Source organism: Crinia signifera, chromosome 2 (genome assembly GCF_055691185.1).
Source record: "Crinia signifera chromosome 2, ASM5569118v1, whole genome shotgun sequence".
Classification (NCBI taxonomy): Eukaryota; Metazoa; Chordata; class Amphibia; order Anura; family Myobatrachidae; genus Crinia; species Crinia signifera.
The window spans coordinates 60,513,844-60,541,823 of NC_139218.1; the positions used below are offsets into that span (position 1 = coordinate 60,513,844).

Genomic DNA, 27,980 nt, shown 5'->3' on the forward strand with positions numbered 1-27,980 from the left:
AGCATACTTGCCTACTTTTGAAAAGTAGTTTGAGGGAGATTGTAGTTGGTAATAGAATTTTGCACAGCGCCCCATTGAGGGGTGTGTCATGCTCTACCCAAAGGGTGTGTCTAGTTCCATATATGGAGAGATTGTGAACGTGGCACCTAGAGGCGTGGGTGTGTGCCGCTAAAGATGGGGCTTTGCCCCGCCATCCCACCATTCCCGCCAGGGGGCTCGCGCGCACGAGACGCTTGCGCCCTCCCCTGGCAATGGAGCCTGCCTCTGGTCCTCGCCGACTCCCCTGCCGTCGCCGCAGGTACCCCGAGCGCCCCCCTAACCCTGCCCATCTCCCTGAAGCGGAGATGGGCAGGGACACGCAGCGTCCCTGCCAAGAGACTGGGACGCGCATGCGTGTGAGACGCACGCGTGTCCCAGTTCAGTGTAGCCCCTGCCACCGGTGCTCGCCAGAGGGGAGGGTCTGGCGAGCCCCCGCCAAGGATGGCAGGGGCTACATCTGTACATCTGAGAGGAATCTTTTAAAATGACTTATATACAATGTGGAGATCCCCAAAGCAGTTACTAAGAGATACTATACTTGCAGGGCCGGCGCTGGCCGCTCAGCAGCTCCTGCAAAGCAGGGAGGCGCCATGCTGAAAAGGCGCACTCTCCCTGCTCTGCTGCTAAAGCTGCCTCAGCCCGGCCCCTCGCCTTCACTGCCTGCATGCCGCCCGCAGCGCTTGTCTGACAGCGCCGGGCGGCAGTATGGAGACATGGATGCTGCGCCCCGCTGTGTGCGGCTGTGCGCACACAAACACACTGTCTCCGAGTCCTACAAAGTCCGCCTCCTGTCCCCAGCAAAGAGCGGTCACGGCAGTGCCTGGCTCAGCTGTTTCCCCCCCTGCACCAGTCTCCGTGTGCTCCTCACTGCACTCTGACCTGATATCTCTTTGACAGCAGCCATTCAGGGCTGGCTGGTGCAGTGTCTGTTCAGTTCAGGGACACTCACACAGCGCAGCCAGGACGGAGCCTTCACAGCTGCACAAAACTTCATTACTGGGGCCAGCCCATCTCCTGGAACCAGCCACCAATGAGCTGAGCTCCCATACGGCTGGCCCCTCCCCTCCTGTGTCCCGACCTGATACTCTTCTCTCCTCCCGGGCAGCATGAAATGAATCCTGCTCCCTCCCTTCTCCACACCCTGTACAGAAGCTCCTCTCCTTGGTGAGTTTTTTGGTGGATATAGTCATGTGTAGGTATAATGTGGGTGGGAGCTGTTGTTTTCTTTGTTAAATGTGTTTCATACATTGGGGGGGGGGGGGGTGTGGGGGGTGTATTATGTGTCTGCATGTGAGTGTAAAAATATATGTGTGACTTGCATACGTAATTTGTGTGGGGGGAGGGGGGAGTTTGCTGGTATTTTCTTTATTATATGTGTGTGTTGAAAAATACATGTGTTGTTGGTGGAAGGGGGGCTTGTTTTTTTCTGTGTTTGTAACTAATTTTGCATGTTTGTAAATATTTTGCATATTTTTATTAATTGTATATTTTTTTAATATTCAGTTAGACAGATAAATGATGTACTAAAATCATACTTGTCTACCTAAAAAATGCTCTGTTCCTGGGCTTCCCTGGTAATGTAGGATTGCCTGCAACTGTGGTGACACCTTTCTTATCAGTTACCTAGCTCCCCACAGGTGCTGGCAATCATACATTACCAGGGAAGTCCAGGAACAGAGCATTTTCTCCCTCATGGAGAGGGTCAGGTAGCCAAGTATGACTTAAATAATGGGCTGGGTTATCATTATAGGGGTTATTCTAGTCCATTCGGTCCTCTGTGCATTCGCACGGAGGACCGATGGTGCGCGCCTGCGGTCCTGCTGTCCTGCGTTCTCATCGTATTGAGGCAGTGGCACGGGAGCGGGGGCTGGCAGCTGATGTCAGCTGCCCGCCCATTTCCTGCCAGCATGCACGCATATTTAAGTGACTTAAAAGTCACTTTTATATGTGTGTACCTTCCACATCTTTCGATGGTTGCTGACCATCGAAAGATGTGGGCGGTTACTCGAGGCAAATGAATGAATGTTTATGCTAAACATCCATTTGCAGCATGTGCGGGCGAACCTGCAATGGCAATGTGACAGGGCGCAAAATTTATGGTTTGCAGGAGGGCGCCGGACACCCTAGCACCGGCCCTGTATACTTGGTAAAGTTCTGGAAAATGGCGCTGATGATTCTATATAGGGGGATGGGCCCTAAACTGCACACCCTGGACATATGAGGTGCTACCTGCTGAGACTTGTAGTGCAGCAAGCAGGAGGAGGAGTTTGCAGGTGCACACTAAATATATATGCTAGACCTTTTAATATCTTGCTATATTGCATTTAAGGTTATTAGCATAGTAATGGCCATTAGTATGGGCTTGTCCACCGCATCCAGGTTACCTCATTAGGACAAGTCCCTAACACTACTCTGGGACAGGTCCAGGGCACAGGGCCCCCCAGGCCAGCCCAGCAGAACCACCCCATGGCATCACATTAGTGTGAAATTAAAGTGATAGTAAAAGGGATAGGGGAAATTATATGTGATAGGACTTACCTAGGTAAAAAGTAATAATAAATGTGAAGGGTGCTACATATATATTAAACAAACTAAAGGGGTGATTGAAAGTGTACTATATGATGCCATGGAGCAGCCCAGCAACAGCAGCCCAAAGAGCCCAGCGCCCCAAACACAGTCCCACAGACCAACACTCAGCATATATGTACAGTAGGACTTACCCTCATAGTGCCAAGCTGAGGTGTGCAGTCTTGAATGTTGGGACACCAACCTAATTAAAAGCAATATGGGACAGGTGGGTGGGGTGCTAGTTAAGGAGGAAGGCGTCTCTAGTTCCTTCCAGTGTGTATGAATACACAATATATAGTACATAGGGGGAGGGGCCCTAAACTGCACACCCTGGACATATGAGGTGCTACCTGCTGAGACTTGTAGTGCAGCAAGCAGGAGGAGGAGTTTGCAGGTGCACACTAAATATATATGCTAGACCTTTTAATATCTTGCTATATTGCATTTGAGGTTATTAGCATAGTAATGGCCATTAGTATGGGCTGTTCCACCGCATCCAGGTTACCTCATTAGGACAAGTCCCTAACACTACTCTGGGACAGGTCCAGGGCACAGAACCACCCCATGGCATCACATTAGTGTGAAATTAAAGTGATAGTAAAAGGGATAGGGGAAATTATATGTGATAGGACTTACCTAGGTAAGAAGTAATAATAAATGTGAAGGGTGCTACATATATATTAAACAAACTAAAGGGGTGATTGAAAGTGTACGATATGATGCCATGGAGCATTCTATGTAAATGTATCTGTCTCTCATTCCTTTTTCCCCAAAAAAATGTAACAGTGTAACATGGGCTAGGTGAAATGAGGGAGATTTCTAGACTAATTAGGGAGAGAGGGAGATTTCTGTTATTTCAGGGAGTCTCCTGCAGAATACAGGAAGGTAGGCAACTATGCGCTGAAGGCTAAGGGGCGGATGGGCCTCAAGTAGAGGGGGCATAGTTTAGTGCCTCAACCCCCATTTTAAGCATTCCCCCCCCCTCCCTGCCCTATCTTCAGCGACCACCAGCTGCTCTACAGAGGGACAGCTGGACAGTCTCCAAATAGCGGGACAGTTGGGAGGTACAGTATGGGCCTGCTCTGGTCGCATCAGATATGAACACACCACACTAAGCTTTCCCTGACACGCTTGCATCTTCTGTAAGCATGCCTGAGAAGGCTGCCGGGCTCAGAAGATTCAGTCAGACCCAGCCATGGCAGCCACAATTTTCAGAGGTGCTGCATCTGACTGGGATGAGCGACAGTCTCTCACACACGCACGACCAGTGGCGTAACTAGATACATGTGGGCCCCATAGCAAAAGTTTTGGAAGGGCCCCTATTTATCACCTAATGCTGAACAATGTATACAGCACATGTAACTTTAACAAGCAAAGTGGGCCCCTCTCAGCTCTGGGCCCCATAGCAGCTGCACCCCCCTGCACCTATGGTAGTTACACCCTTGTGCACAACCCCTTCACATGGAGGCGGGGAGCGGAATCCCTGCCCGTCTCCACTTCAGGGAGACAGGCAGGGTTAGGGGGGAGTGCGGGGGCTTCAGGCGAGACGGGGGAGTAGCAGGGAGGCAGCGGGTTCCACCACAACGGGCATCTCATGCACACGCACCCCCCTTCTGGCAGGTGGATAGAATCGCCAGTAGCAGCTCTAATGAGAGCTGTTCCATCTGTACTAATCCTTTAAGTTTTTTAAGCAGTTTTTATCAATTAAAAACAAATACAGTTTACAGTATTATTATTATATATTATTATGAATAAAACCACACATATGTACAGTATGTTTGGAAAAAAACAACAACATTCACTTTCTTTCTGCATCTCACTCAGTTTATTTATTATCCAGTCTTTGAAAACTGTTTAGCTGTCTGTGCCTTATTTCTGGATTATTTCTCCTAGGCTGTATGAGTATTTAGACCAGTGCAAATAGTTTTTTTTTAAGGTTTGGAGGGACATTGCAGAAAATTAGCAGAAACGAGTATGGCATGATGGGTGTACGTGTGCATTTTGGAATGATGGAGATGTATGTCAGGTGCACAGCTAAAATCACGAAGCTTTAGCGCTTAGTAAATTGTTTAGGTCTCAAAGGCCGCAGATACCTTTAATATAATGATAGGCCTACAACATGGGACTGTGTCATTCAGACAGCAGATCCATTCTGTTAATTAGGTCCTGTGCTGCATGTAATTCACTGGTGGCACCGGCACATCACAGCACGTCAGACACACATATAGTTACTGCAGCTCCCTCTGGATTAGATATTTCTGACACACAAACACTAATGGCTGCCTAACAGCCCTCCAGGCTGAGGGCTTGGAGGTTCTCCAGCGCTCACTAGTATACAGCACAAAAAGTCAATTTTACGATATATCCTTCAAAACAATCTGAGCTATATTAAGCATCTTTACACTGCATCTGTTATGCTGAGCAGAATTCGGTGTAATTCTAAAAACAAAGGGACCAATTTTCAGGGGGCGGTAATCCATATTGCCAGTAAGAACCTTTGTCTTTGAAATCATGTATTTATCAGATATTTCTTTTGTTAGTTGAGATTTTCTTAAAATGAACAGATTTATTCTTCACCCCTTAAAATATGAGCTGTTTCATTTACATACAAGGTGGCCATAGCTAGCCTTCACCTATTCACAACTTTCTGCATAGGTGTGTGCAGCCCATTTTCTCGGGGGGTGCACCATTGGAGGGGCGTGTCCATCACCGCCTATTGGGCATCATTGCAAACTAAATATAAGGGGGGTTTGTTTGCAGAGGTGCAAACGGAAAGACAAATGTGCCTTTTTGGGCGCACTCTTTTGTGTATTAATTACTTGATATGATTGTTAATTTAAAACATAACTTTTAATAGACTTCATATAAAAGATAGGGAGCATTATCAATGCTCAATTACTTAGTCACTCATTTCTTGATTGCCTTAGCATGTCACTATAATATATTTTTTTTTACTTTTTCTTCTGGTTTTTAAAGAAAAACACACAATCAAATATACATAATATCTGGATTGCCTTAGCATATCATGTTTAATAAAATTGGGCCAGGTGATCCCACACTTGTTTTGTCTGTTTATTTGATACTCTATATTGCAAGCCTGGGCCTGGGTAATTAGTACCTGCCCCTCCCCTCTCGGCGGCCCTGTACATAATACCCCCTGTAGTGACACATATAATGCCCAGTGGTGTAGCTAGGGTGTCGCAGCCCTAGTGATCGCGGGGGGGGGGGGGGGGGGGGAGCTGGCGCCACAGGGGCGCAGGGTCATGGTGTAGTGACTTGTGGGAGGCAGGATTATTGTGGAGGGCTGTGACTGCTCTCCGGCCACTGCTGCGCCTGCTGTCAGTGTAGAGCAGCGGTGCCGGCAGCAGTGAGAGAGAGCTTCCGTCGGTACTGCTGAGAGCAGCAGCAGGGGAAGTCCCACTCCCTGCACCTTCCTCTCCGTCTCTCTCTCTCTCTCTCTGGGCCAGATGCACTAAGCTTCAAAAGTGATAAAATGGAGAGTGATAAACAACCAATCAATCAGCTCCTGCATGACATTTTTCAAACACAGTCTGTGGCATGGCAGGTAGGAGCTGATTGGTTGGTTGTTTATCACTCTCCATTTTATCACTTTTATAGCTTAGTGCATCTGGCCCTCTGGTGCTGAGCTCCTCCCCCCCCCCCCCCCCTCATCTACTCAGCACAGGGCCAGGAGGACAGCATTGTGTCTGCAAATGCCTAGCTGTGATTGGAGATGGTTGGCAGTCACATGCTGAATAGAAGTGCCCCTGATTGGTCGAGCTCATCTGATCCCTCAAACATGGAGGATCTGACTTCATGGACCTGCCTGTGAGTATTCCCTCTGCCTCCACTGTAGCTCCTGACTCTCCCTGTAGTCTCTCTCTCTCTCTCACCCTCCATGCACCACCTCTTAATGCCCACCATCTGTCCACCCTTTCTCTGCCCAGCATATCTCTCCCCTCCCTGCCCAGTATCTGTCCCCACACTCCCTGCCCACCATCTGTTCCCCCTTTTTCTGCCCAGTATATCTCTCCTCTCCCTGCCCAGAATCTGTCCCCCTCTCTCCCTGCCCAGTATCTGTGCCCCCTCTCCATGCGCACCATCTGTCCCCACACTACCTGCCCACCATCTGTCCCCACTTTCTCTGCCCAGCATATAGCTCCTCTCCCTGTCCAGCATCTGTCCCCCCTTTCTCTGCCCATCACCCCCTCTCTGCCTATCATCGTCCCCCGCTTTCTCTGCCCATCATCTCTCCCCCCTTTCTCTGCCCAGCATATCTCCTCTCCCTACCCAGCATCTGCCCCCTCTCACTGCCCATTATCTCTCCCCCATCCCTCTCTGTCCAGGATCTGTCCCCCTCTCCCTGTCCAAAATTTGTACCCCAATTCCTCTCTGTCCAGCACCTGTCCCCACCTACCCAGAATCTGTCTCCTCCCACCCCTCTCCCCACATCTGCACCTATCTCTCCCCACATATGTACCACCCTCTCCCTGCCCAGCATCTATCACCCTCTCCCTGCCCAGGATCTGTCACCCTCTCCATGTCCAGCATCTACCCCCCTCTCCTTGCCCTTCATCTCTCCCCCTCTCTTTGTCCAGCATATTTTCCCCTCTCTCTGACATATTTCCCCCTCTCTCTGTCAGGGGAGCTCAGTGCATACAGTGCCTGCAACCCATGGCAATGAGCATGTAACCCTCTGACAACGAGCATGGAAACCCCCGGCAAAGAGGGGGGGGGGGGGGCGCCAGAAACTGTTTTGGCAGGGGGGTGCAAAATTTCTAGTTACGCCACTGATAATGCCCCCCTTAGTTCTACATACATAATTTGAAATAAAAGACAGTATACAGCTGAACATAAAAAATAAATACATATCTTTGTATGATTATAGCTCATTAAGCATGGGCATAACTGCATGAGGCTGTTTTGGACACAGGTTATAAAGTTGCATATCAATTTATCAGATTTCTCTGTTTAGCACTTGGGTCTCATGATAGCTATGTGTAGTGGATGTTATATTGACAAGGAGGCACTGTAATGTGGCATATTATGGAATGGGGACATTGCATATCATCATGTTAATTGGGGATACTGTGTCATTGCAGCCCTACATTGTGACATAATGTAAATTAGGAAACAACAATGGTTTGTAAAATAAACTAAGGCACTACTATGGGGCATACAATTATCTAGGGTACTACTGTGGTTTAGAAAATGATCTAGGGCACTACTGGAACAATGGCACTATTTTATGGGCAAAAAATACCAACTGCTATGGTCTCTCTAGAAGCATTGGGATAGGTGCCACTTCTAAATGTTGCTATGAAGCCCACAAAGTTCTGGTTACACCCCGTGCCACTAAGGTTGCAGTGAGTAAAGGTTTGTTCCACTGCTCAGATTCTAACACATAAGTTACTGTCATTTATCACCCAGACATTACTGTTAGAAAAAGTAAAAAGCTGACCTCTAGTTTCTGGAAGGGTTTGCAATAAAACTTTGGTTCATTGATCTAGAGATCCTGGCAGCACAGTCGGAACACCTGCACTATATATTATATATATATATATATATATATGCAGAGCCGAATTTCCCATTAGGCACGTGAGGCACGTGCCTAGGGGCGGCACATGTTTGGGGGCGGCACTTGGATGCCTCTGATAGTACTGTCAGCCCAAAATGTACCAATAACTGCAAAAGATCCACTGTACTGTACTATATTCCATCTTAAATCCATTATATTGGCTATTATCAAATGAGGGCTTATAAGTAATCAATAAAAATAATACAATTAGGCGGGGGAGGGGTGCAAACATTATTGTTGTGCCTAGGGGCGCCCTCATCCCTAAATCCGCCCCTGTATATATGTGTGTGTGTGTGTGTGTGTGTGTTTTCTGGAGCTCTTTGGCTGCTTCACTCTCCTTGGCTGTAATTAATAGAACAACCTTTTCATCATTCTTTTCCCATTGGCACCAGCCAGAATACTTTCGTACAATGCTTTTGTTGCTATCATTGTACTGTAGCTCCCAGGCTGTTTACCTTGTGGTAAATGCAGTCAATGGAACAAGATCATTTGGAATAACAGAACATAAACACAATACAGAGTGCTAGAATAATACATATTTGTAATATTTCATTCGAAACAATGGGGTGTAGTTTCATGTACTGAACTAGTGATGAAAACACTGGCCAAACACGTAAAATTAAAGCCAAGGGCGGTCACCATGCCTTCTCCATCCATCTTTGGCCTGTTGATTATTCAGCCTGCATCGCCTGAGTGACTTCTGAACAGTCCTTGTAATCCTCCCATGGATCAATGATCCCTTTTTAAAGTTCCATTTGAGCTGCATTCTTTTCTGTTTGACGAAACTGAAAGGAACGCAGATTAAGTGGAAAGGGAACGTGGCGTGAATGGCCAAGCACACACAAACCTACTTCAGCAATTCTTATCACATACCATATCGATGGTACGTAAACATATTTTTTACCCTATTTTGAAACACAATATTGGTTGCTTATTAGCTAATGTGATCTGTTTCCACAGGATCATGATAATCTGCCCTTGTTCCTCCACAATTATTTTCCGGGACTATGTAAAAACCGGACCCGGACTAAACTCCGGACCACCGGACAGGACATCAAAATCTGCAGTCCGGAGCTTGTAGGGTCCGGTCTGGGGGGGGTCCTGTCCGGGGGGTGTCTTGTCAAGGGGGGTCCCTGTGATAGCTATCATCAGGGACATGGGGATGGGGAGATTACAGCCTCCCCGTGTGGTCCGGACCGTCCGGTTTTTGCTACATGCCTGGACCATACAGGGAGGCTTTATTCTCCCCCTCCTCCTCTACCTGGTGACAGGTGTGACAGGCAGCCCCTCCAGACAGGACACCCCCGGACAGGACACCCCCCGAAATGCAGAGTTTGATGTCCGGTCCGGCGGTCCGGCGGTTTTGTCCTGGTCCAGTTTTCACCCATACCCTTATTTTCCTGATGAATTTATTTGAACTCATTCATTAGAGTCAGATGTGTGTTATATCATCATAACGCAAACTAAGGGCTTACACGGTAATGCAGAGGATAATGTCAGCAGCTTGAGCGCTTGTAACACGGTGATCGATAGATGAATATAATAAATATTTTACCAATACCCGGTGTATGGGTAAAAAACACCAAGCAGATAAGAAATACAACAAGTAGTCTGAGGTCCTTGAAAATAAAAGCAGGGGATCTTACTATCAAATATACTTAATGCAGCCAAATACACCAAGTGAAATAATGTAGCCTGGCCTGTAGTTGATTTCATGTGCTAATTATACACAAATACATCACAATAAGCTGCTTTAGGGAGGGGGGCATTACATTGGATTAACTACAATTTGTCACAGCTGTGTCATATGAATTGCTTCCTGTCCCACGGGGACCGATTACAGGCTACAGTATTGACGCTCGCTATGATATCTACATGTCAGTAGTAATAAAAAGCATCTCGGAAAGCTAAGGATAGAAATCACATTTTAAAAGGGAGCATTTCATTATATTGTGCATTGTTTGTAAACATGCCACTTCATTTTCCATTTAGTGATGATTTCCATACTGTGCTGTATGCTGTTATTTCATCGGATACCCTGCCATCACGCACAACATATAGGTTGTGTTAACCTGTAAGGTTTCTTCGTTGTAGTTAATCTGGACTATTTGGTCAAAAGTTTGATATTACATTAATAATTTGTTGGATGCAAAACAACATTCCATTAAGACACGAGTCAGAAATTCATACAACTTCCTTTTTAAACTACATACAAGCAACATGAAGTGTAGTATTCATTGTTATATTTCACCATGTGCAGCAAATCCTGTTTAGGATTCGCTGCACATTCGCCGGCATTCTCCGTCCTCCCAGTCCACCGCCATCCCTCCCTCTCCCATTATTCAACGCATCAGGGGCTCTCTGCCCCTGAATTTGTACCCCGCACCCTGCACACAGCAGCAGGGGGGAGAAGGAGGGCTGGTGGGGACACAAGCAGCAGAAGCTGCCTCCCCAAGGAGACAGGGCAGGCAGGGAGGTGCAGGGAGCGCTGCGCTGGTCCCGCTCATGCATATGTAATGAGAGGGACCCAGCACAGTGAATATTAATGAGCAGCTCCCCGCCCCCCTGCTGACGTCATCTGAAAAAAAAAACCTTAAAAATTAAATATATATTCCTGTGCTGAAAGTTCAGAAATCCAAATAGCAAGACCCTACAAATGACCCTACAAATAATAAAATTGATGACACCAAAACTATGAAACTGAAAACTGGCCAGCATTCACTGTTCGCTTTCGGCAAACAGTGAACATTGAATAGGGTGAAACAGATTTTCAGTGAAAAAGATTCACTGCAAGGAGTGAAACAGCCCAATTCATCGAAAAAAGAGGTGAATCGGGAGCATTGAATACTGGTCGAAGTGAAGGCTAAATAAAAAATTAAGATTGTGATTTCTATTGAAAAGGGGTATGGTTGCCTGTTTTCTATAGAAAAATATATGACCCTCTACCCACATTTTAGCAGGAGCAGGAGAGAACCAGAAATCAGAGACAAACATACCCGGTGTCGGACTAACACAGCTTTATTTTGCAATCTTTGGAGCTGTGTGACTGTCTGAAACTGCGAGCGCAGGCAGTGAAGGCGGAGGAGTGCTTTCCGGCAGTCTTACAGCTAAGCCAAACACTCTTGAAGCCAGGACCTTTTTACGGAGAACATCTAAAAGAGGAATAGCCGCAGTGGCAGTGTGGTCCTCTAGTCAGTGATATCCATATACAGTGGTTCCCATGGGGGAAATAGTAAGGGTAGTTGACCTCAGTGGCAGTGCGGTTTTACTACCTTGAAAGTACCCATCCAGAAGTCCTGTACGTTATTTAACAACGGGGAAGTCTAAAGGAAAGGTGGTTCTTACCGCAGTGGCAGTGCGGTTCCACACCCTGAAGTACCGACCCAAAGACAGTAACTCATATTAGGGGAAGTTGTAAGCACTGGCGTAACTATAGCACTGCAGCCCCCGCCACCGCGGGGGGGCGCTGTGCATATGGGGGTGCCGGGGGCTGCGGTGCTATAGTTACACCTCCCCCCAATCCCCCGCAGGCTTACCTATTTCGCTGGTCCTGGCGGCTCCGTTCTTCTGCTGAGGACCACCACAAAATGGCTCTGAAACTGTCTGCTGTATGGGGGCGGCCATTTTGTGGTGGTCCTCAGCAGAAGAACGGAGCCGCCGGGACCAGCGCGAAAGGTAAGGCTGCGGGTGATTGGGGGGGTTTGAATGGGCGGCGGGGGGCGCCCCCCCTAACGGCGGGGGGGGCACCCAAAACGTAGCTACGCCGCTGGTTGTAAGGGTGAAATGAGATAACCGCAGTGGCAGAGCGGTCTCCCAGCCTTGAAGTACCCTGTATATCCTTTTGAGTTTCCCTACCACAAAGGTCCATAGTACGGTCTGGATACACATCAGGCAGCGTCTGTCTCCAAGATTCTGGTGAGCTACCTTTGAAAATTCTCCCACACAAGGAACTTTTTAACATTTTTTTAGACTGTTTGTGTGTTATGTGATTTTTTTCATGAAGAAGTTTTGCCCTTTTTTATTGACTTTTTATAAATAAAGTAACTGTATATTTTTGAACTACGGAACTGTGAGGTGGATCTTTGCATTATTTCAAAAAAGTTAAAACATATTATCCAGCACTGCGGAACTGTTCCCAAAATCTTCTATGACGATTTGTACATATCTTTGGGTGGTTTAAGATTGAACCACCTCTGAGAACAACAGCAGCAAAGGGATAAGAGCGCTTGAGATTTCCTGGATTTTCCCCCTTTTTTTAGCATCAACTATGCGGAGCCCGGCGGAGGGGGGGATGCGGATGTTAGAACATCCTGCCCAATATATCTCTATTATCTACGGTCAGAAAGACATGTGTGCAAGGGTGGATTGGGAACCACAAGTGGAAAAAAATTCTAGAAGTAGCATCAGGTGGGCAGCATCAAATCAAATGTAGGCAGAACAAACACCAAAATAGGCAGGATTAATACATCACTACCAGTGGCACTGAGAGAGGGGGGGGGGTTTAATTAACCAGGCCCAGGTCTGATGTAGGGCCCATTGCCTGGCAGCAGCAACAACAGCAGCAGCTCTTCTCAACCCAACCAAATGCTGTTGTGTGCTGGGCTGCATGTGGCCAGAAAGTGGCTTAAAGTCCTGTTTTTTTCTGTATGTTATTCTAAGGGTGCTTGATTACACATGTTGCAATTAGGCCACATCCACCTGGGCCTGGCAAAGGTATCTACTGGGCTGATTACTGTACCTGTGTGGAAGCTGTAGGTTTCGATATGCTTAGCAGCCTAGTGGCCCCAGACCTTTAAGCTGCTGTAACAAACCACAAACCTCCACATTTCAAGTAATATCCCCCCCCCCCCCCCCCACTGAGACTGAACATAGACTAAAAAACCTGCATCAAGCAGTCAAACTACTCACTGGTACACCAGAAATTGACATACCCCAGATAGAACCCAGTCCTGTCCCTTTGACGGATGTAAGAATGGATATGGATGGGTGTACTTGCATATTTGGGTACTCTGCTCTGTAAACAAGCAAAATATGTTTGTGTGCGAGACAGGAGGGGGATGGGGCCACTATTCTGTACAGGGTCACATCTTTAGAAAAAAAAAAAGGCCACTGGCTGACAGACAGGCGCCTTCAGATGTGCGTTGGCCTACCGGGAATCTTCCTTACTAGATATATAGCCAATCTGCCCCGGCACCCCCGCACTAGTGACCCCCACCCGTCTTCTACAGTCTAATATAAATGAGGAAAATGGTATATAGTAACCAAATATCACTTTTTACAGTAGATGGCAGAAGTACTATATCTATGTAAACATATGCATCATTTAAATCTAGCACCTTGGTCTAAATTTGCACAATACATATCCTGATTTATAAATGTACTTGCAAATTATTTCATCTGCAAAAGCACTTTTTATAAGTACAATTTACAGCACCTCAGAACACCAAACATAATTCTATTTTCCAGTCTTACTGCAAAATATGACATGCAGACTATTCCAGGGAAAGGTATATTTATATTGTTCACTTGTGAATTTGAAATAGAAATAATGCGCTTAACTGTAATTTATCACAGGTGATTACATTTAGAAGCAGCTGCAGAACCTACTGGCATTATGCAGAAGAGTAATTGATATGTATGCTGTTTCTGTATGCCTTACTAGCTGAGGTACCGGGCGCTGCTCGGGTTTGGCTGTGCAATTAGCATTACTTGAACTTTATCCTTCTCGTGTTTTAAGCTTGACATCACTTCCAACAGACCCAGGAGGTGGCTGCCTAGTGTCATTTTTGTTGATGGTGTTTCACATAATCTCCAGAATTTCTCTGAGTAGCAATCTTGTTTTCAATGTTTTTAGGGAGGGCAGTGCCTTTTCCATTTTGTAAATGGTTTTTGGTATTTTTGGAACTTGTAATTTATTTTATTATTGTTGGAATTTTTATTATTTTATTTTTTTTATTTTGAAATTTGTTTTGATAGTACATGGCTCCTATCAACAGGAAGTCACACCAGGAACCCAATCACTTAGTTAGGCATCCCAGACCAATTGTTATTCATATGTGACATTTCCATTGCGATCCACCTAGTGCAGGGGTCAGGGAACTGTTTTACCTTTTACCACAAAATGTATTTACCGACGTTACCCTCTTGATTTGAAAGGAAGGAAATCACATAATTGTAATACACACTGTACACCCAGAAATTGATGATATATCCTGCTAGTACAGTACAGAGCCTGGCAGCCATTGATGATGATAATTACCATGTATGGCTGTTTGAGGTACAAAAGTTGTGCCACACGCAGCCATACATGGTAATCATCATCATCAATGGCTGCCAGGCTGTGTGTGGTATAGTCATTGATAATGTGACGTCCCGGCAACAATTAGTGTCAGTATTTCAAGATGATATACTGACAGTCTGTGTAAAATGTTTTCCTTAGACTAGAGATGGGTATACCTTGACAGGAGTCACCAGGCAAAGAAACTCTGTGATGCAGCAGCAGTACAGACTGCGTGCTGCCAAGATGGCGCAACAACTAGTCGACTCTACTGAAGAAGCGGCCGTGTTATACACAAGGGCCTGACGTACGGCACTGCATCAGGTCCTTCAACACACACAGTCAGGCATGCATATAGAATCTACAGTTGTGCTCATAAGTTTACATACCCTAGCAGAATTTGTGATTTTCTGGCAATTTGTCAGAGAATATGAATGATGACTTACAAACTTTTCTTTCACTCATGGTTGGTGGTTGGGTGAAGCCATTTATTGTCAAACTACTCTATTTAAATCATAATGACAACAGAAACTACCCAAATGACTCTGATCAAAAGTTTACATACCCTGGAGATTTTGGCCTGATAACATGCACACAAGTTGACACAAACAGGTTTGAATGGCTAATAACCATCCTCACCTGTGATCTGTTTGCTTGTAATCAGTGTGTGTGTGTGTGTGTGTGTGTGTGTGTGTGTGTGTGTGTGTGTGTGTAAAAGGTCAGTGAGTTTCTGGTCTCCTGAAAGACCCTTGCATCTTTCATCCAGTGCTGTACTGACGTGTCTGGATTCTGAGTCATGTGGAAAGCAAAAGAATTGTCAAAGGATCTGTGGGAAAAGGTAATTGAACTGTATAAAACAGGAAAGGGATATAAAAAGATATCCAAGCAATTGAGAATGCAGTGTTCAAACTCTAATTAAGAAGGGAAATTGAGGGATTCTGTGGAAAACAAATCACGTTCAGGTAGACCAACAAAAATATCAGCCACAACTGCCAGGAAAATTGTTCGGGATGCAAAGAAAAATCCACAAATAACTTCAGCTGAAATACAGGACTCTCTGAAAAAAAGTGGTGGGGTAGTTCCAATATGCACAATAAGGAGGCGTTTGAAGAAAAATGAGCTGAATGGTCGAGTCACCTGAAGAAAGCCATTACTATGCAAATGCTGCAAAGCATCCCACTTACAATACTCCAAACAGCACAGAGACAAGCCTCAAAACTTCTGGAACAAAGTCATTTGGAGTGATGAGACCAAAATTGAACTTTTTGGCCACAACCATAAACGTTACATTTGGAGAGGAGTCAACAAGGCCTATGATGAAAGGTACACCATTCCTACTGTGAAACACGGAGGTAGATTGCTGATGTTTTGGGGATGTGTGAGCTACAAAGGCACTGAAAACGTATTTAAAATTCATGGCAAGATGAATGCAGCATGTTATCAGAAAATACGGGAGGAAAATTTGCATTCATCAGCAGGGAAGCTGCGCATGGGACTTACTTGGATGTGCCAACATGACAATGATCCAAAACACCTGTAATTGGCTACAGCAGATTAAAGTGAAGGTTTTGGAGTGGCCATCTCCAGGGGCGGATTGGCCATTATACCCACCAGGAAGATTCCCGGGAGGCCGTTCATAGTGAGGCCGCCGGCCCACAGCTAAAATACGCCGCTGAATGCGGCTCAGCCTCCTCCTGCCCGCTGTCCTCCTGCTGTCCTCCTCCTCCGCTGCTGCCCCGCCTCCTCCTCTAGCAGCAGCGCGGCTCCATGAAGCAGGGGGCGGGATGTCAACAGCGGCGGTTGTCATCGTCAGTGGCGGGCTGGGCAGGGTGACAACTGCCCCCCCAAGCCACTACAGTGGAACTGTTTGGGGCCGCAGATGTGCCTCGCATATATACACCTGTGGCCGGGAGGCAGTGCAGCGTGTGCTGCTGACTGCTCTAACAGCCGTCAGTAGTGGAGAGAAGCAGGCCGGGCACTGAACGTGGCCATGACAGGAGGAGCCTCAGCTTACAAAGCTGTGTACAGTGACAGACACTCAGACAGTCCCTCCCTCTTTCCCTGGGACAGCCACCAATGAGCTGAGCTCATGCTGGCTAGCCCCTCCCCACCTGTGTCCTGACCCCAGGCTCCTCCTCTTCTCTCCTCCCGGGCATCCTCAAACCTGCTCCCTCCCTTCTCCACGGTCCACACAGTCACACATCACAGGAGCTGCTGGCCTGGGTGAGTGCTTTCGTGAGGGGTCATGGTTGGGGATATCCCATAAAAGTTGTTATGTTAAAAACATGTGTCAGTGCTAGTGCTTATGTGTGTGGAATGGACGTATGTCTGTGTGTGTGTAAAACTATGTGTAACTTAAGTACATATGTGGGGGGCCCTGTTGCTTTCATTGAATGTGTGTGTGTGTGTCTGAATGTGATTGTGTGGAAAAATACATGTCAGTGTTTTGTGTGTGTAAGTGGGGGGGGGGGCTGTTGTTACACTATCTGGTACCTGTATATAAATATTATTGTCTGTAGCTATATATATCTGGTATAGTGGTGTAGTGGCGGGTATAGTGGGGTCAGTGATGTAGTGGCGGCTATAGAGGGGTCAGGGATGTAGTGGTGGGTATAGAGGGGTCAGGGATGTAGTGTAGGGTATAGAGGGGTCAGTGAAGTATTGGCGGGTATAGAGGGGTCAGTAGTGTAGTGGTGGGTATAGAGGGGTCAGTGATGTAGTGGCGGGTATAGAGGGGTCAGGGATGTAGTGTAGGGTATAGAGGGGTCAGTGATGTAGTGGCGGGTATAGAGGGGTCAGTGATGTAGTGGCGGGTATAGAGGGGTCAGGGATGTAGTGTAGGGTATAGAGGGGTCAGTGATGTAGTGGCGGGTAGAGAGGGGTCAGTGATGTAGTGGCGGGTAGAGAGGGGTCAGTGATGTAGTGGCGGGTAGAGAGGGGTCAGTGATGTAGTGGCGGGTAGAGAGGGGTCAGTGATGTAGTGGCGGTTATAGAGGGGTCAGTGATGTAGTGGCGGTTATAGAGGGGTCAGTGATGTAGTGGCGGGTAGAGAGGGGTCAGTGATGCAGTGGCGGGTATAGAGGGGTCAGGGATGTAGTGTAGGGTATAGAGGGGTCAGTGAAGTATTGGCGGGTATAGAGGGGTCAGTAGTGTAGTGGTGGGTATAGAGGGGTCAGTGATGTAGTGGCGGGTATAGAGGGGTCAGGGATGTAGTGTAGGGTATAGAGGGGTCAGTGATGTAGTGGCGGGTATAGAGGGGTCAGGGATGTAGTGTAGGGTATAGAGGGGTCAGTGATGTAGTGGCGGGTATAGAGGGGTCAGGGATGTAGTGGCGGGTAGAGAGGGGTCAGTGATGTAGTGGCGGGTAGAGAGGGGTCAGTGATGTAGTGGCGGGTAGAGAGGGGTCAGTGATGTAGTGGCGGGTAGAGAAGGGTCAGTGATGTAGTGGCGGGTAGAGAGGGGTCAGTGATGTAGTGGCGGGTAGAGAGGGGTCAGTGATGTAGTGGCGGTTATAGAGGGGTCAGTGATGTAGTGGCGGGTAGAGAGTGGTCAGTGATGTAGTGGCGGGTAGAGAGGGGTCAGTGATGTAGTGGCGGGTAGAGAGTGGTCAGTGATGTAGTGGCGGGTAGAGAGGGGTCAGTGATGTAGTGGCGGGTACAGAGGGGTCTGTGATGTAGTGGCGGTTATAGAGGGGTCAGTGATGTAGTGGCGGGTATAGAGGGGTCAGTGATGTGGTGTAGGGTATAGAAGGGTCAGGGATGTAGTGGTGTTATAGAGGAGTCAGTGATGTAGTGGCGGGTATAGAGGGGTCAATGAGGTAGTGGCGGGTATAGAGGGGTCAGGGATGTAGTGGTGGGTATAGAAGGGTCAGGGATGTAGTGTAGGTTATAGAGGGGTCAGTGATGTAGTGGCGGGTCTAGAGGGGCCAGGGATGTAGTGTAGGGTATAGAGGGGTCAGTGATGTAGTGACGGGTAGAGAGGGGTCAGTGATGTAGTGGCGGGTAGAGAGGGGTCAGTGATGCAGTGGCGGGTAGAGAGGGGTCAGTGATGTAGTGGCGGTTATAGAGGGGTCAGTGATGTAGTGGCGGGTAGAGAGGGGTCAGTGATGTAGTGGCGGGTAGAGAGGGGTCAGTGATGTAGTGGCGGGTAGAGAGGGGTCAGTGATGTAGTGGCGGGTAGAGAGGGGTCAGTGATGTAGTGGCGGTTATAGAGGGGTCAGTGATGTAGTGGCGAGTATAGAGGGGTCAGTGATGTGGTGTAGGGTATAGAAGGGTCAGGGATGTAGTGGTGTTATAGAGGGGTCAGTGATGTAGTGGCGGGTATAGAGGGGTCAATGAGGTAGTGGCGGGTATAGAGGGGTCAGGGATGTAGTGGTGGGTATAGAAGGGTCAGGGATGTAGTGTAGGGTATAGAGGGGTCAGTGATGAATTGGCGGGTATAGAGGGGTCAGTATTGTAGTGGCGGGTATTATGGGGTCAGTGATGTAGTGTAGGGTAAAGAGGGGTCAGTGATCAATTGGCGGGTATAGAGGGGTCAGTGATGTAGTGGCGGGTATAGAAGGGTCAGGGATGTAGTGTAGGGTTCAGTGGGGTCAGTGATGAATTGGCGGGTATAGAGGGGTCAGTGATGAAGTGCAGGGTCAAAAGAAGTCAGCAAAAATACTAATCCTTCATACACTAAACTTTAATTCAGAATCAAAATACAGGAAAAGGTATGCAATATGGGTTAAAATAAAAAAATGAGGGGTAGCAAACTCAGAGGTCAGATATGCGTGAACTGCGTAATGCCGCGCACCATGTACCACAATGTTTAAACTGAGGTATGCTGTTTTTTTTGTGTCATATGGGTTCAGCAAAGGAAATTTTTGCCCTGTGCTCCATCATTTGGTCTTAAGGCCCATACACACTGGGTGACTTTCAGCTGAAAAGCCGGCCTATGTGTATGGGGCAGTGTTCAGTGGTGAGCGATGCTGCGCGCTCCCGCATCATCGCTGGCCACCACCGATCATCTGCTGGTATTATCAGCAGATGAGTGACGGAGTGAACAGCCTTCCCTAGCGTCCGGCTATGGGAAGTCGACCACCCCCGGGGAAAATCGCTAGAATGGGTGAAAGACGCTCAATCTGTATGAACTGAGCATTTTTCAGCCAAGCGATTTTCCCCATCATCTCTCGCCATACAAGCTGGGCAAAAACGCCCAGTGTGTATGAACATTTAGAACCAAGGCCCAGGTGCATGCCTGTGTATTTGTATCCAAACCTCTGAAAATGCAGTTTTCAGAGGTTTGACCATATTTCTCATATGCACTAAGCTCCGAAATGTGATACATTCAATAGCTTGGACTTGGTGGACATTGCCATCTTAGTGTTCATTCTAGCACCCGTCATATTTGAAAACCCATGCAGTTCCTCTTCCCTGCCTGGGGTGTCGCTGTCTTCTGTAGTGCTGCTAGCACAGTGTGGTCTGTATACCAGCACTGATATGCAAACCAGACCTGTGCTAGAAACACCACAGCAGACAGCGACACCCCAGGCAGTGAGGAGGAACTACATGGGTTTTCAAAGATAGCGGGTGCTAGAATGAACACTACATCTGTAAAAGGGCTTCTTTTTGCAATATGCTCTGAGAGGATCCAATCGGTCTCCTCCCAGTGTCCCCTGCAGCACTTTTATCTGATGCATGTGCAGAAGGGTGCAGTGTTTTGTGTTTCACTTGCCAGTTTGTGACAGGCGGCATTCTAAGCTCAATCCTGCAAAAGTTCACCCCCCACTGTCGCTCCACACCCACATTAAGAAAACCAATAATGTGAATCCCATTTTCCATTTTATAAGCTGGTAGAAAAAGCGGGGGCACTGAAAAATGCCAGCCAGCCCTCAGCGTATACATGTTCCGAGGCCGGCCAGGGATGTCAGCAGCAGCGGTGGTCAGCGGGCTGCACCACAGTTGGTGCCCCCAGTAGTGGCTGGCTGCCTGGAGTTCCTTCCCGGGGGAAGGAGGTAGTAGTCTATGTGCTATGGCGCGGGGGTGTATGGCAGCAGTGTATGGCACGGGGGTGTATGGCAGCAGTGTATGTATGATTGAGACTGTCAGTGCACGTATGTATGTTTGTATTTATGCATGTATGTATGTATGAATGAGGCAGTCAGTGCGTGTATGTATATTTGAGTGAGAGTGACAGTGCATGTATGAATGAGGCTGTCCCTGCATGTATTTATGTCTGTATCAGAGCGGCAGTACATGTATGCATGAATGAGAGTGACAGTGCATATATGAATGAGGCTGTCCCTGCATGTATTTATGTCTTTATCATGAATGAGATTGGCGGTGTAAGTATGTATGTATGAATCAGAGCGGCAGTGCATATATGTATGAAGGAGAGTGTCAGTACATGTACGAATGAATGAGAGTGGTAGTGTGTGTATGTATGTATGTATGTATGTATGAGAGTGGTAGTATTTGTATGAATGAGAGAGAGAGTGTGAGAATGTATGTCTGTATGAGTGTGTCAGTGTATGTACAGTAGGGTGCTGGACGCGGTCCCGACAGTCCGGATCCCGACAGGCATTTACCCGATGTTGGAATCCCGACTGTCAAAACACAGAATTTATGTAACACCTGCCTGCTCTCCCTTCTCTACCACCCCCTCTCCTCCTATACCCCCCTCTCTCCCCCTATACCCCCCTCTACCACCCCCTTCTCCTCCTCCTCCTTTACCACCCCTCCTATACCATCCTCTCTCCCCCTATACCAACCTCTCTCCCCCTATACCACCCCTCTCCTCCTCTACCACCCCACGTCTTCTCCTCTAACCCCTGTTTCCTCCCCTACACCCCCCCTCTCCTTCTCTAATCTCTCTCCTATACAACTCCCTCCTCTCCTCTTTTATCACCCCTGTCTCCTCTTCTAACCCCTGTCTCCTCCTCTATAACCCAGTCTCCTGCTCTAACAAGGAGATGCAGCCCTCTGCTGCCAGCACCGCAGATCAGGAGGAGGTCCATTGCTCTGGATGGCGGGGAGGAAGCCTGTCACTGTGGATTGGAAGGAGGAGGCCGAGCGCCAGGGATCACGAGAAAAAGCCTGGCACCCCAGATAAGAGGTTGAGGCTCTGCACCAGGGTACCACAGACAAGAGGCCCGGCTCGCCAGTGTGGGAGGAGGAGGCCCGGCACTGAAGAGAGGGAGAGCTGCCTGAGGTACACTCGCCACTTTGATTGAGTGGGGAGGAAGGATTAGGAGGCGCAAAGTAATTTCTGTAACTTTCAAACACCTGCCTGCTTCTGCTCTCCCTTCTCTACCACCCCCCTCTCCTCCTCTACCACCCTCTCTCCTCCTCTACCACCCCCTACTCCTCCTATACCATCCCCTCTCCCCCTATACCACCCCTCTCCTCCTCTACACCCCCTTTCCTCCTATACCATCCCCTCTCCCCCTATACCAACCCTCTCCTCCTCTGCCACCCCTTCTCCTCCTCTACCACTCCCATCTCCTCCTCTACCACCCTATCTCCTCCTCTACCACCCCCCTTCTCCCCTCTGCCACCCTCCTTCTCCTCCTCTACCACCACCCTTCTCCCCCCTCTCCTCCTCTTCACCCCCCCTACTCCTATACCACTCCTTCTCTTCATCTACCCCCATCTCCCCCTCTACCAGCCACATCTTCTCCTCTACCACCCACATCTCCTCCTCTACCACCCCTGTCCGCTCCTCTACCACCCTTCTCCTCTTCTACCACCCCCTCTCCTCCTCTACCACCACCTCTCCTCCTCTCCCCTCTCACTGTCCCATCTCCTGTACCTCTCACCCACTCTCACTCCTATCCCTCCGTTCACCTTCCCTAGCTCCCTATGTCTCTCCCTGTAGCAACCTTTGTCTCTCTATCTCTCCCCATCACTCACTGCATCACCATCTTTTTCCTCTCTCTCCTTTCACTCTGCCTTTCCAAGACATCACCCTCTGCCTCTCTCAATCATCTGTTCACTGTTACCCACTGTCTCTCTTGTCATTCCCTTTGAGGCCATACCCATGTTTTGAGGCAACGCCAACTGTTTTGGGAACATGCGCTATTAACCTCCCTCCCTTCCCTGTTATGGTGTCCCCCTGTAATTTTGTTCTGGAGCCACACTTGACGGGCAATGCATTAGTGGAGGCAACGCCGCACAGGGCCCTGCTGCTGGATGCGGCCCCACCTCCTCCCACCCCACCTCCTTCTCCCCATACACTGCAGTAAATATAAGGCCCAGCGCTGCTGGTTGTGGCGCCGCCTATTGTTATGCTGGCTCCGCCCACATGAGGCCACTTCCAGATATTTTCCAGGGCCACTTTTTGTCCCCAATCCGCCCCTGGCCATCTCAGTCTCCTGACCTCAATATCATTGAGCCACTCTGGGTAGATCTCAAATGTGCAGTTCATGCAAGACAGCCCAAGAATTTACAGGTGGCTTTTTGCCAAGAAGAATGGGCAGCTTTACCATCTGAAAAAATAAAGAGCCTCATCCACAACTATCAGAGTCATTTGGGTAGTTTCTGTTGTCATTATGATTTAAAAAGAGTAAACAGTTGTTTGACAATAAATGGCTTCACCCAACCACTAACCATGAGTGAAAGAAAAGTTTGTGAGTTATCATTCATATTCTCTGACAAATGGCCAGAAAATCACAAATTCTGCCAGGGTATGTAAACTTATGAGCACAAATATATATATATATATATATATATATATATATATATATATATATACACAATTAAATGAAATTCCTGGGGGTAATGGACGGTCGGGCTGCCAAGACACAGTGTCTTGGCAGCCCGACCGCCCATTACACAATGTCCCATTGTCTTGGAATCCCGACCGTCCATTACCCCCAGGAATTTCATTTTTACCCCATTTGAGGTAATTTACCCCTGCTCCCTGACCACTGATCTAGTGGAAGGCCCAGAGCATGCTCCAATTTCTTTCTTTAAACCCCATGTCCTCTAGCCACTCTATGTTATGCATTTTTGCCATGTCTTGCTTCCCTGACCCACTTTATGTAGTGGCCAGAACCATTTTTGGGCCCCGGGACCCCCACACGGTCAGAATTAGGAGTCTTAGTGGCAATGAACCTAATCTGGACCCAATCAAGCCACCGCGCTTTGTTTTCATCCAAATCGGTGTCTCAGTGTCTGAAGAGATTAGTTAAGGTCTCCCATGTGCTTTAAGCTAACATGACACTAACAGGACACTCTGATCAGAAAATTGTGATGTTCTAAAGTGACCATATGGTCTTCAACACAAATGAAAAAGAAATGGAAAACTCTGTGCAAATGTATCACCACTAGTTTGCCTTGCTCTTACCTTCATTTTACGGTTTTTCATCTGTTTGCTTTATGTAAGAATATAAGAAGAATAGTTCACTTGTTATTGGCTTTATTCATGCACAAAGTGACGTTAAGGTCTGCAACACAGACTAAGCTGCACAATATTGTTTCTCAGTTACTGAATGTTAATGGATGGAAAGGTTACCACCTTGCTAAGCTTACTGCAGATTCTCCTCAGCTATCTCATTATTCAGGATTTATATAAGAATAAAAATATATCATTATTAAACAGCCTCACAGCTGTGGTTTGTGATAAGTGACTGATACTACAGGGAATTCCAATGTATTCCAGCATTGTTGTACCAGAAACCGACCCCATGCAGAGGACTATGATACCACATAGGCACTATACTTTGTATACGGTATTAATACTATCATGAATAATTGTCCTAATTTCTTCATAGTGTTTTTTGGTCCACTGCTCTAGCTAAGTGGATGTCATTAGTGGGATTTGTCTGGCTGTCAAAGTGTCATTTGAGGGACGATATCAGTGTACAGAGGCACGCTTCTCACAGCCTGCAGAGATTATACCAGGTAATCTTCTCTGCAAGAGCGTGCTCTGTCACCCACCCTCAACCCCTTACAGTGCCAGGGTTCCTCAAAGCACATGCTGCATTAGTATACAGTGTGGTATTTTATGTATAGTGTCGTGGACTCCGGATAAATCAAAATGTTCCTTAAAGAACTCTAATTAGGAAGCATATTTCAATTAAACTAAAAACCTCCTCTGGAAATTTTTATTTACCGTGTGGTTTGCTGCCCATATTTTTGACATTTATTGAAATCTGAAGGTGTGTACACACACGTATCAATTTATTTTCTATTCGATTTGCGTTCGATTTCCCCTATTCCACCCCCTTTCGATTTGGCCTTTGCTTTAACATTCGATTTCACATTCGACCTGCGCTTTTGCATTCATATCGATTTCGATATGGAATTCGATTAACATTCAAGGTACAGTGTAAACATTCGATTTACTGGATCGAATTCGATATTTCCTTGCCTGCACAGTCTATTTTTCTTTTCGATATAGAGAAAAATGGGAGCGTGCATCGAATCGAATGCAGATTGAAAGCATCTTCAAAACCATTTGATTTGGATTTGATTTTGCTTCTATAAGCAAAATCAAATCGAAAATCTGGCAAAATCAAAGCATGTGTACACCCCTTTAGAATGGGGCATCTTTCCATCTGTAATTTATGATTGACCGTTTCTCCCGTTCATTACTGACACAGACATTATAGATTTTGTGGTAATTAAAAGTAGGTAAAATTGCACTAAAATTACCCACAAAATGATATATGTGTCAACAGTGACAGTGATTGAAGAATCAACCATGCTTAATTATGCGTAATTATGACAGGCCTTTTGTTACATGCTTGGACTCAGAGACTTGTATATCCCACTAGGCTGTGCTTCAGTCTGTCCAGGTTACTTAATCAGTCAGAAGGACGATGATTCTTTATTTTCTAAGCAATCTGCCTGGATCACTTAGAAATGAAGCACACATCGCCACGTGTGTATGCAGCTCTATGCTAAGAAGGAAGGGCAGAAGCAAATATTGAGCCTTATTCAGTAGAGAACTTGGGAATCTGTGCATGCGACCCCTAAAACCCCTAAAACACATCAAAAAATCCATTGTCTACAGCCAGGCCATCAGATATCATCGCATCTGCTCCAGCCCAGCAGATAGAGATGTCCACTTAAAACAACTTAAAGGGACTTTTTTAAATCAGGGATATCATCCCACATCAATCAACGATCAGATTATCAGAGCCATCAGGATACCCAGAAATCAACTTCTCCAATATAAAGAAAGAGAAAGAAACAACCGTGTACCTCTGGTAGTCACCTACAACCCACAGCTTGAGGTGCTAAGAAAAACTGCAAAAAAACTACATCACATCATACACAAAGATGACCGCCTGAAAACAATATTCCCAGACCCTCCACTACTATGTTACCGACAACCTGCAAACCTGAAAAATATTATAATCCGAAGTTCACTGCCATCCATTACACAAAGAGGAACCTATCCCTGCAATGTAAGGAGCTGCAAAACCTGTGCCCATATCCTCACTACAGACAGTGTACGGATCCCCAACACACAACAGGACTATAAGATCCCAGGGACATTCACATGTTCTACTACCAATGTAGTGTACCTGATTCTATGCACCAAATGTCCTATTGGGGGTCTGTATGTTGGAGAAACAGGACAAAAACTTAAGGCAAGGATGAGGTCCCATCGCCACACAATAAAGGAAAAAAAGACACACTTTCCTGTGGCCAAACATTTCTGCAGCCCAGGACACAATCAGGATCATATGAAAGTGATTATACTAAAAGGAAATTTCAAATCACAAAGGGACAGGAGGGTCTGGGAATACAAATTAATGACAACGTTTGACACCCTTAACACAGGACTGAATCTATCCGAGGGATTTATGGCCCACTACAACATCTGAGGAATCTGGCCCAGAGAGAGTGAGGGCATCGGAGCTCTAACTCTGGTCTGTCATCAACTTAGAGACAATAAAACTTTCACACTACTTATCTACAAACTAATTAAGGACTCAATTTACAAGCTCATTCTGTTATTTTGTTTTGTTTTGATCTTAAGAATGTCCATCTATCACATCTTGTTCCTACTCTGCTGTGTATATATATGTGTTTCTTCACACACCTTGTTATACCATGCCTGAGGAAGAGACCTAAGTAGTCTCGAAAGCTTGCATTTTAACAACATTTATTTTTGTTAGCCATTAAAAGGTATCATATTTGCTAGATTGCTATTTTGTTTTTCTCACTGAGGAACAATAAAACTTTTCAACCCCTAAAACTGGGATCACAATGAGAAAACTGGGACTGCAGTCTCGACATTGTGGGTGCGGCAACTTGCGGTGGCACGGTCTAGACAATGCAGACGTGTCCAGACCATTTGTGGGGCAGGCCGCAGAGGCTGCATGATGTCACATGCAGCCGCGCTGCAACCTGGAACTTGACGGCTTCGTAGCTAAACTGCAGCCAGGTGGGCAACGGGTATAATGCAAGTGCTTTGCTGTATAGCAGAGAGCTTGCATAATAATTATGCAATTACATTGTGATGTAGACCACAGCCTGCGGGGTGGCCTTGCTCTGTGCTGGGCACCCCCCCCCCCCCCCACACACACACACACACACACACACACATGCTGCCACCATGAGTTGTAGATTTGGTAGCAATCCCAAAACTACAGCCCTTACTGTACTAGGCCCTATATGCAAATATTTGCCTAATATTACATTCTGTACAAGTACTTCATGACTTACCTTTTTTTTTTGATTGGTTTCCCATTCTATACAAAACAAGGCATAGTATTTTTTACTGTAGCAATTAAAAGTTACATTTGAATTCATATTAGAAGAGTGGCCAGTAAAAAAAGAGCTCTCTTTCCCCTATAGATTGTAAGCTCATATGTTCAGGGCCCTCTTCCCTATTTTTGTACTACATAATTATGGTAATTGCAAACATTCATTATGTATCTATGTGCGTTTATAGTCTTTACTAGCCTGTACTTATTCATCAAATGTATCCCTTTGCGTGGCGCTATGGGAACCATGTGGCACCTTATAAATTAAAGACAAAAATTTTACTACATTAATGTAAAAAGGGTGATTTCAATTATTATTATTAATTTGTTAAATGTATTGGTTACAACACCTCAAACAATGTTAAATAGCACATAAATAGTAAATAGTGAAAATAAAACTGCCCAGTATTTGTGTCAACCTGAAGGCCCAGGAGATTCTATAACCTTGGTTAAGTCTCATAGACTCCTTAAACAGCGTGTCCCTCTTCTGCGTCTCATCCACTAACTTGTAGAATAGGCAGCATGGCGGGGAATGCAGATGTGTCTAGCGAACTATGAACTATGTTCCTGACAGGGGAGTAATGATCATAGGATCCACGTGGGAAGACCCCTGGCCAACGTATACGTGAGACCTGTTTTGTTTGCTGACATGTGGCCCCACCAGCTGCACACAGCCCATCACATCCATTACACTGTGTTGTCCTCATTCATTCTGTTATTCCTTGTCTGCATTACAGTAACTAAGCCATCCAGTGGCACTGTCATAGCTCAGTGCTGTAACTAGGTATAGGTGAGCAGTGCGCCACACCGAGCGC

The 27,980-nt window shown here is 46.7% G+C and overlaps 1 long non-coding RNA gene across 1 annotated transcript in view; it reads left to right on the forward strand.

The window, feature by feature from the left end:
• Positions 1-667: 667 nt before the first annotated feature.
• LOC146059746 (uncharacterized) overlaps positions 668-27,980 on the forward strand; it is a 46,529-nt gene continuing 19,216 nt past the window's right edge. The window contains exon 1 of the long non-coding RNA XR_014470309.1: positions 668-1,203. This is a non-coding gene — a long non-coding RNA (uncharacterized LOC146059746). The remainder of the gene's footprint in view (positions 1,204-27,980) is intronic.